Consider the following 8219-nt stretch of genomic DNA (forward strand, 5'->3'; position numbering starts at 1 on the left):
TCAAAAATTTAGAGAGCACGCCTATTGCAATGTTCGAATTCCCACTTAGCGTTTCCCAAATTAAAAGTCCTTCCAATAACAACAGAAATCTAAAAGCCTGCATTAGCGAGGGCTAACTCCTTCCAACCGTTTGTTCAGAGACTCTCCAACAAGCATACAGCACACTGTAAGAATTCAATTTGGAAACCATCATCTAAAGCACAGAGGAGAACAGGAAAGTCATATTGCTATAATGCTTAGATTATCAATCATCTTGACAGTTTATTGGCTTTATCACCACACATACCATTAAAATGATGTCTGGCCTAGAATGTCAGGAGGCAAACATTAAACAGACCAGGATTAAAAAGCAGATCCCAAACAGCACTCCAGTAAAGTTTCCCTTCCACTCTGAAATTAGTTAGAGCTGACTAAGTAACTGGCGCTAGACTTTGAAGAAATATACAGCCTAAAAGGCGCAGAGTCAACACAGACTTGACGAGCTGATAGGTAATGTCATGTTATGGCAACTCTAAAGCTCCTGCGGTTGATTTATCACGTACTGTGTGCAACAGAATGATTGCTAATGGAGAAGGGGGGGAGGAAAAAAAAAACACAACAAAACAACAACAGCTTAATTTGCTGCTGCTTAGAGCAAGGGCTTTGCGTCAGCAGGGCCAAATGAACTCCTTGAAGTCAAGCAACAATGCTTGTTTTATCAATTCTGTAATTATTGAACACGCACATTAACAATAACATTTGTTACACTGGAGTAATTTTACAGATTAGGAAAATCTAACAGTGACAGAATATATTCATAATTCAATAGTACCAGATAATGAAAGAGATACAAATCCTGAATTTTTAAAGCACAGCTGTGTATGTCAGTCTGGTAACTAAATCCTGACACAATTAAAATTGTGCATCAACAGGGTGCAGTTGAGAACTGTGTCATTTGTTCAGGACCATACTTCCATGTGCTCAGGAACATGCGGACAGGCAGTTACAGCTAATTAAATGCAACTTCCCTTTTCTCCACGCCCCCACCCCACCTCCCCTCTGAAAAATCTGACATTTCTAAGTATTATTTTAGTTCTTGTTTCTTTCTTTTTCCCTTCCTTCCCCTCCCCCCCCCCAAAAGCGTATTGACATCTGCATTATCCTCCTAATTTATTTTGAATAAATAAGTCCATTTTAAATTACAAATAAGCTAATGGCATGTCCATCCAAATAACGGAGCCACTGTATTTACTGAAAATAAACTGTTTATATGGTTTCTTGTGTGTATTGGGTCTGGTTGAGGTGGAGTTAATTTTCCCCATAGCAGTCCTCATGGTGCTGTGCTCTGTATCAGTAGCTAGAAAGGGGCTGATAACACCCCAGTGCTTTGGCTACTGCTGAACAGTGCCTGCCCAGCATCAAGGCTGTCTCTCCAACATCTCCCCCCCTCACCAGTAGGCTTGAGGTGGGCAACGTCTTGGGAGGGGACACAGCCAAGACAGCTGACCCAAACTGACCAAAGGGCTATTCCATAGCCTATGTCATCTTCTCAGCAATAAAAGCTAGGAGACAGGAGGAGAAGGGGGGCAACATTCGTTATTTACAACGTTTGTCTTCCAGAGCAACCCCTACGCGTACTGACGGCCTGCTTCCCGGGAAGTGGTTGGACATTGCCTGGAGATGGGAAGTAGAAAATAAATCTTTCATTTTCCTTTGCTTCTACACACAGCATTCATTTTTGCTTTATTAAACTGCCTTTATCTTGACCCATGAGGGTTTTTTTTTCTTTCTTATTTTCTCCCCACTGTCCTCTTGGGGAGGGAAGTGATAGAGCAGCTTGGTGGGCACCCGGTGTCCAGCCAAGGTCAACCCAGCAGATTATGTCAGTCAAAACCAACATGCACATACCCATCTCACTTTTAAACAGATTAATCCAACAGCAATCACAGCCTACTATACTGATTTATATCTCATCATATACATTGCTTGAAGGAGTACTTCTATCTCTGAGAAAGGTGTTGGGAGGTTCAGCACGTGCCAAACACTGATAGATCTTTGTTGCATGAGCATTACAGTTTTAATATTTTGATCCCATTGCAAGTAAGATTCACCTCTGTAATTATTATTTCACAGTCCGCATTTATTCATATTTTGAGGGACTGAAGCAGTGTTTTCCAGTACATGTTGTCATTTTGAAATTAAAAGGCAGCTAAATGAAATTCTAACTTAAGCAAAAGTGCTGACTTAATACTTGATAAACCGTGGCAGCAATTTGTAGTAAAAATCACTGTTTTATCCTTAACTGTGACATTTACCATATATCAGCTGAAACAAGAATTTCAGCAAGGTCAGAGCCACACAAGAAGTCTCTCTGCTGAATTTTAAAATACAGGTAAAGACATCTAGAACTGTCATCTGGCAAAAATACGCAAAATACGTACAGTCTCATAAACAAGACCGAAGATGAAGAAGCCCAAATATTTAGCTATCTCTAAAGATCTGAACACTTCTGAGATATCTGACGTCACCTCTCACCAACCTCTGAATGACCTAAACGGAAGGTCTAATTGACTAAAAAGGATATTCTAAATTTGGAACTTAATGAGGATTCTCTTTGTCGCCTCCAACTATCACACTGGTGGAACAGTTCTAACCAACAAAGGGAAATTTAGATGCTAACTCTACTATTAGAAGGTCCAGAATACAGGAAAGGGGCCTCAGAAAAGTGCAGATTACCAGAACTTACATACAGACGTGAACTCTCCCTCCCCAGGAGTCTGTTTCATCAGCTGTTCTTTGCATTGTGCTAGTTTTATGCATTTATTTGGAGAAGAGTTGGAGGGGAATGGACACGAAAAAGGTGGGGGAAGAAAATGTGCTTATCCCATCTATAACAGTTACTGAAGCCTTTGAAGTTAGGAGAGTAAGAGCAATCTTCTTCAGCAGCACATGACTCCCCACCAAAAAGCTGTATCAAGATTAGCATCCTAAGCAGAGGAGACAACAGTCGTGCTTGCTTCAGGAGTCTCCACCTCATCAACACCTGCCCATTCAGAGCATTTAAAACACACACCGCAGTTGTGGCAACAAAGTGGTATAGCAAAACCCAAGATATTAAGAGGATAGAGTAATTTCATTTTACACCACTACCGGGTTCACTCTGGTCAGATTGCTTGCTCTATGAGCTTTACTTCTCATACCACAACTCCTGTACCCAGCAAGTCCTCAGGGACCCAGGCCTCACTAGCAGTTAATGATCCATTAGACAGCCACCTTGATGCAAACCAGAAGGTGGCTAATGCTCTAACAAAGTGGTCCTAAACTACAATAACAGACAACATTCAAGGATTACAGCCACTATAAACCAGTAGTCATAGTTAATAACTGTAATATTTCATTAAAATGGCTAGAAATAATGCATACCAGACACCCAAACAATTACAGATGACCACAATGGTATTAGAAAAGTTGTAATATAACATTGAAAGAAAACAAGCTAGCCACTTGCCACAGCAAAATGCATCTTCTCAGTATAAACTCTTCCTGGCTGTTTCACCATCACAGCACAGAAAAAATCTGATAAAGAATAGAAATTCAAGACAAATAGCTGGCGGTATTATTACCAGTCACAGCAACAAGCAGCATCTCTATGAGTAGCAAGAAGACTTCTCCCCTGTTTCCATGCAGCTTAGCCAATAAAACTACCTTCATAGCTTCCATCTGTTTACATTTTTCCTGAAGACTAGCACACCAGTAGCTGTGTCAGAAGACAAACCATTAGCTAGCAGAGCAGAACTTGCTTTCACAAGAGAACAATTTGTACCATCTAAACGTAGATTATGAAATACCCATCAAACTTTGCATGGTTTAACTCTACACCTCAGTCACTTCATTGTCCATCCATGCCCCTTGCAAATTCATTCACAGACCTAGAAGCAGAATATATATTTTAAAAAATGTAGTTTTAGCTTAAATATCAAAACCAATTACATTAGCGTAGAATACTGTAGCACGGCTTGGGCAGTGCATTTAGACCAGTATTGACAACGTGGTAAAGTAAAACCCTTTAAACTACAAAGCTACCTCTAATAAACTGCTATTGCAAAAAGTGTATATGAAAGCAAGGAAAAAAAAAGGCAAAAAAAGATCTACACCTATTTAATTTAGGTTAAAAATTCATTATAGACCAAATTAACCTCAGTATTAATAACATAAAACAGAATTCTTCAGAAAGGTTTGTGTCTTGATAAATGAAAGGTATACCATGAGTGCTATCACCCATTTATCAGATTAGGGTACTAGATTATATTTTTGTTGTATTAGGTATATAGTATGAACACCTACACTTGAAAGCCTAAAAGAAATGGGCCAAATAAAGGAAACTAGTTGGAATAAAAGAGTGGAAATGCGATTTCCACAAAAGTTCTGTAAAGCACTGTTTTACTGGCAATATAGTTAGCCTTTGGCGATGTGCCATATACCCGGGGAAACACGGGGCCTATAAAAAGCCTGTGACATGGTGCAAAAGAGGGGTTTTAACACACCCTAAAACACACAGATGGCAATGACAATTTACATTTTGAAAGAATGCCCTTGTAGCTTTGTAAAAACTGCAATCAGTTTCATCATTGAAGGAGGAAGGTTTAGAATTAATTAATTTGGTTTCTTTTCTAGCTGATTGTTTGGAATTTTACATTGGTCTGTTGCTTTTCAGAGGTGGATGAAACGAGTAGGGGTGAAGTGACTGCTAGTTAAAAAAGCCTCAAGACCTTCTGGCATAGGAGGCCCTACTAAAATTGTAAACAGAATGTAATTTACTATTAATGACTTACTTGCCCTAAGGAACAAGATGTTGGAAAAAAGCCCATACAAGACGTTCTCCTCACAACTAGCACAGTACATAGCACTGATTTTCTTGCGTGCTTTTGTGTGATGACATTTATCATTGTAACAAAGTGTGCACCACAAACAAACAACTTACACGCATATGCATATATACATGTATTTATTACTGAACAAGCTGGGATGAGCTGCCCAGCACAGTAACAAAGCAATTCTGGTCTAAATACAACTTAGCTGGCAGAAACAGAGCACTACCATTATCCTCACATTTCCAATAAACTGTCAAGACCCTTCTTCCACTAGGCATCTCCGACTAAACCTTCTCCCCAAAAGCCATGGTAAGAGTAACGGGGCCACTACCCACATGGTTTGAAGATGTTCAAATGCCTCAATTGTTATATTTTCACTAGAGGTTAAAGCTTGTTCTGTGCAAACCTAGAATACAGCTTTCAGTTTAGTCTAGTTTTCTGCAAAAAGAGTCTACCCTGCACTTGCCTAAATCACTTTGTGGAACCAATCAATGACCAGTAAGTGAGGACTTCTGGGGGATTTGCTTTTAAAATCACAGTGCTGCTCCAAACCAAAACACTAACATAGATGCAGTCTCAGTTATGTCTGATATACCCAAAGGAAAATGAACACCAGCAGTTCAGCAGACCACAGGGAGGCAGCAGGATAGCCTGCCGAAACAACATGTGGGGAAAGTTTACCACCTACACCCTACAAACAGTGTTTACAGATTCAAACCAGACCTCACGGCTCCCAGTCCTGGAGAATCCCAAATCCCTCCTTCCAGGCAATGCCTTTTCACATACTCCATTACTCTCATCCAACTGCTAATGTGCAATCACAGCACCCAACCTCCAGGGTCCAGAGAGCTCAGGGAGCACCAGGATCCTAGATTGTCTCCTCCAACCATTCCCAGGGATGTTTGTTGGGACAGGTTTTATACACAAAAAAAACAGCCAGTAAGAACTGTCCCAACCCTATACCACGATAGAGGGGTATTCACTGAGGGCTCAGCAGGAGGGGGAGACTGGGGGTGACGTTACTTGACAGGCTCATGCAGCAACATTTGAGTGTGAAACAGCCCTCTGTATTCACACCCCTATGTCTATCGTTGTTAGGACGCAATTCTTGTCTGAGTGGGCAAACAACCCCAAGAACACTTTACACACCCAACCAGTAACTGCATCCTACTTCAGAGTGTGAAAAGACACGATTTTTTCCAACACCATGTATTCCTGGAAGAATATTCTTCTTTGATTTAGGAAATGAATTAATAATTAACCTTCTCATAAGTCTACAGTTTCAATGGTATTTGTAGGACTGATAATTCTCCTACCCATCAATACAAATCACTGAGAGCTTCAGGGATACTATGAAAAAATACAGTGGTATTAATTTCTGGGGGAAGATTTTAATCATCTCTTTCGAGCAGTTTAAGACCCTGCTGTATACTTTGCACCAAAGTCTTACACAAAAGTGGAAATTCTTATCATTTAAGAAGCCTGTATAAACTACTATTGTAACAATCACTTTCATAAATGGTCACCCAAACTGCTTATTACTTTTATATTGAAAGCCCATATATAATTTAAAATCTTAGAATGTAAATCACACCTTTACAGTAAGGAATACTTACTGGGCTTTCTCTTTACAGTCCTAGATAAAAATAAAAATGCCACCAAAACAGCAACATTTAATACCACCATACCAACCATAAAAGTGAGTAAGTATTTTAAGATCAATGGGTGTATAGGGTCAAAATGAAGATTCAGCAACACAAGCATCTATGCATTTTTTCAGCAACTGCCAGGACACTGCGGCATGTTTTCTGCCTAATTCTGATCTGCCAAGAGGTCCAAATTCCAAGTTTGCTAAGGCTGCTTTTCTGAAGCAACAATTCCTCAGTCAATGAAAATGCAGTATCTTGGGGATGCAGCTCTCTTATCTGGTGTTAATTTTTCCTAAACAACAAAAAGAGACTCCACGCAGGTGACTTTCTTGATTGCACAACATGGTTCTCACTCCAAACACACCTCCTCCTCCACACACCCTCCTCTACATACGCACCACCACCACCCCCCTTAGGATACTGTACTCATGCTGAATTTCTTCCTGCCAAAGACAGCAGCATCCTACTTCCATTAAAGTTTAACAAAACAAAATCACCTCTTACTGGTTCCACTGGGGAAATGCCAGGTTCTAAAGTTACAGACACCTCTAGAATGTGACAGGTCTGACAGGAAAAAAAACATTCTTTAAAAGTAGTTGCCTACTGATAAGAGAGGCAGGATTTAACCAGAAGCACCATTGCTTTGGAACACCTTGGTTGCATATACAATGAAGTTATGGAAAGTTTGGGCTTTGGAACAAGAGCTTCTGAGGACATTTCATTCAGGCTAGCATACCCCAGCAGCTTTTGGTTCAGAAAACAAAATACGGTAAAGAGATGACGCACATTTCCTCATTTTCCTTGCCAGATATAGAATATTAAATTAAAAAACTAAGCTTTATTTCACAGAGGCCGCAAAAAGCAGTGTCCTTTTTATAAAAGTAGAAAGCCTCCAGACATCCATAATATTCTTTCAATGAGCATTGTTCAATAAATGTTGCAACCCTGAAGCTTTTAAATGTATTAAAGTGATGATATCATCACTTTAAAGGCACTTCAACAGAACATTATGAGAGAAACAATTTTCGCTTTTCAAACGCAAAATAACAGTAACCAAGTTGATTAAAAGTGTTTTCTACTAAAAATATTTGCAGTATCTGCATTTACAGGCTTCTCTAAATAAGAGTGGCAAACAATACACAAAATTCTGAAATAACAAAAAAAACCCCATAAACTAATATCGCAGAATAAACATTTCATTTAAGTTTCAAGAGATACATGCTTAAAGGTGAATAAATAGAAACACAAAATAATAAATATTTGGACGATATAATATTTCCACCTATTGTACTTAAAAGCTCAAAAATGTATTCAATTCCATGCCTAGAGCTGCTCTGAAAGCCACATTGAATATATTGCCTTTGTTTGTTTAGGTTATGCACAAATAAATATTGGGATGACAGTTAAAGACACATCCTTGAAGTAGTCTGCCCAATAAATTTGGAAAGAGAATGAAGAGGAGGAGAAATAAAAAAGTCTAGCTGTATAAGATTCTCTTTGTTGCCTGCTTGTTAAGGAATCCTTCTGGCACAACTGAGGGGATTATGAATTCACATGTGAATTTATCCCCTATTAAACTTTTAGCAAAAGGGTCAGTTAGCAGGAATGATAAAGCTCAGGCACACCAGTCACATGCTGGCAGAGCATCTGTGACCAGCTCTACTCAGGCATGTCCCTGGTTTATAGCTTTAACATCAAGAGGAAGCTACGGGTGGGGGGG

General features: G+C 39.5%; 1 protein-coding gene across 2 annotated transcripts in view; it reads right to left on the reverse strand.

Annotated features, from left to right (window-relative positions):
* The window catches only part of LOC106896398 (chromosome unknown open reading frame, human C10orf11), a 687938-nt gene that overhangs the window by 616537 nt on the left and 63182 nt on the right, over nt 1-8219 (reverse strand). The window lies entirely within an intron of this gene.

This window comes from Calidris pugnax, unplaced genomic scaffold (genome assembly GCF_001431845.1).
Source record: "Calidris pugnax isolate Ruff unplaced genomic scaffold, ASM143184v1 scaffold196, whole genome shotgun sequence".
Classification (NCBI taxonomy): domain Eukaryota; kingdom Metazoa; phylum Chordata; class Aves; order Charadriiformes; family Scolopacidae; genus Calidris; species Calidris pugnax.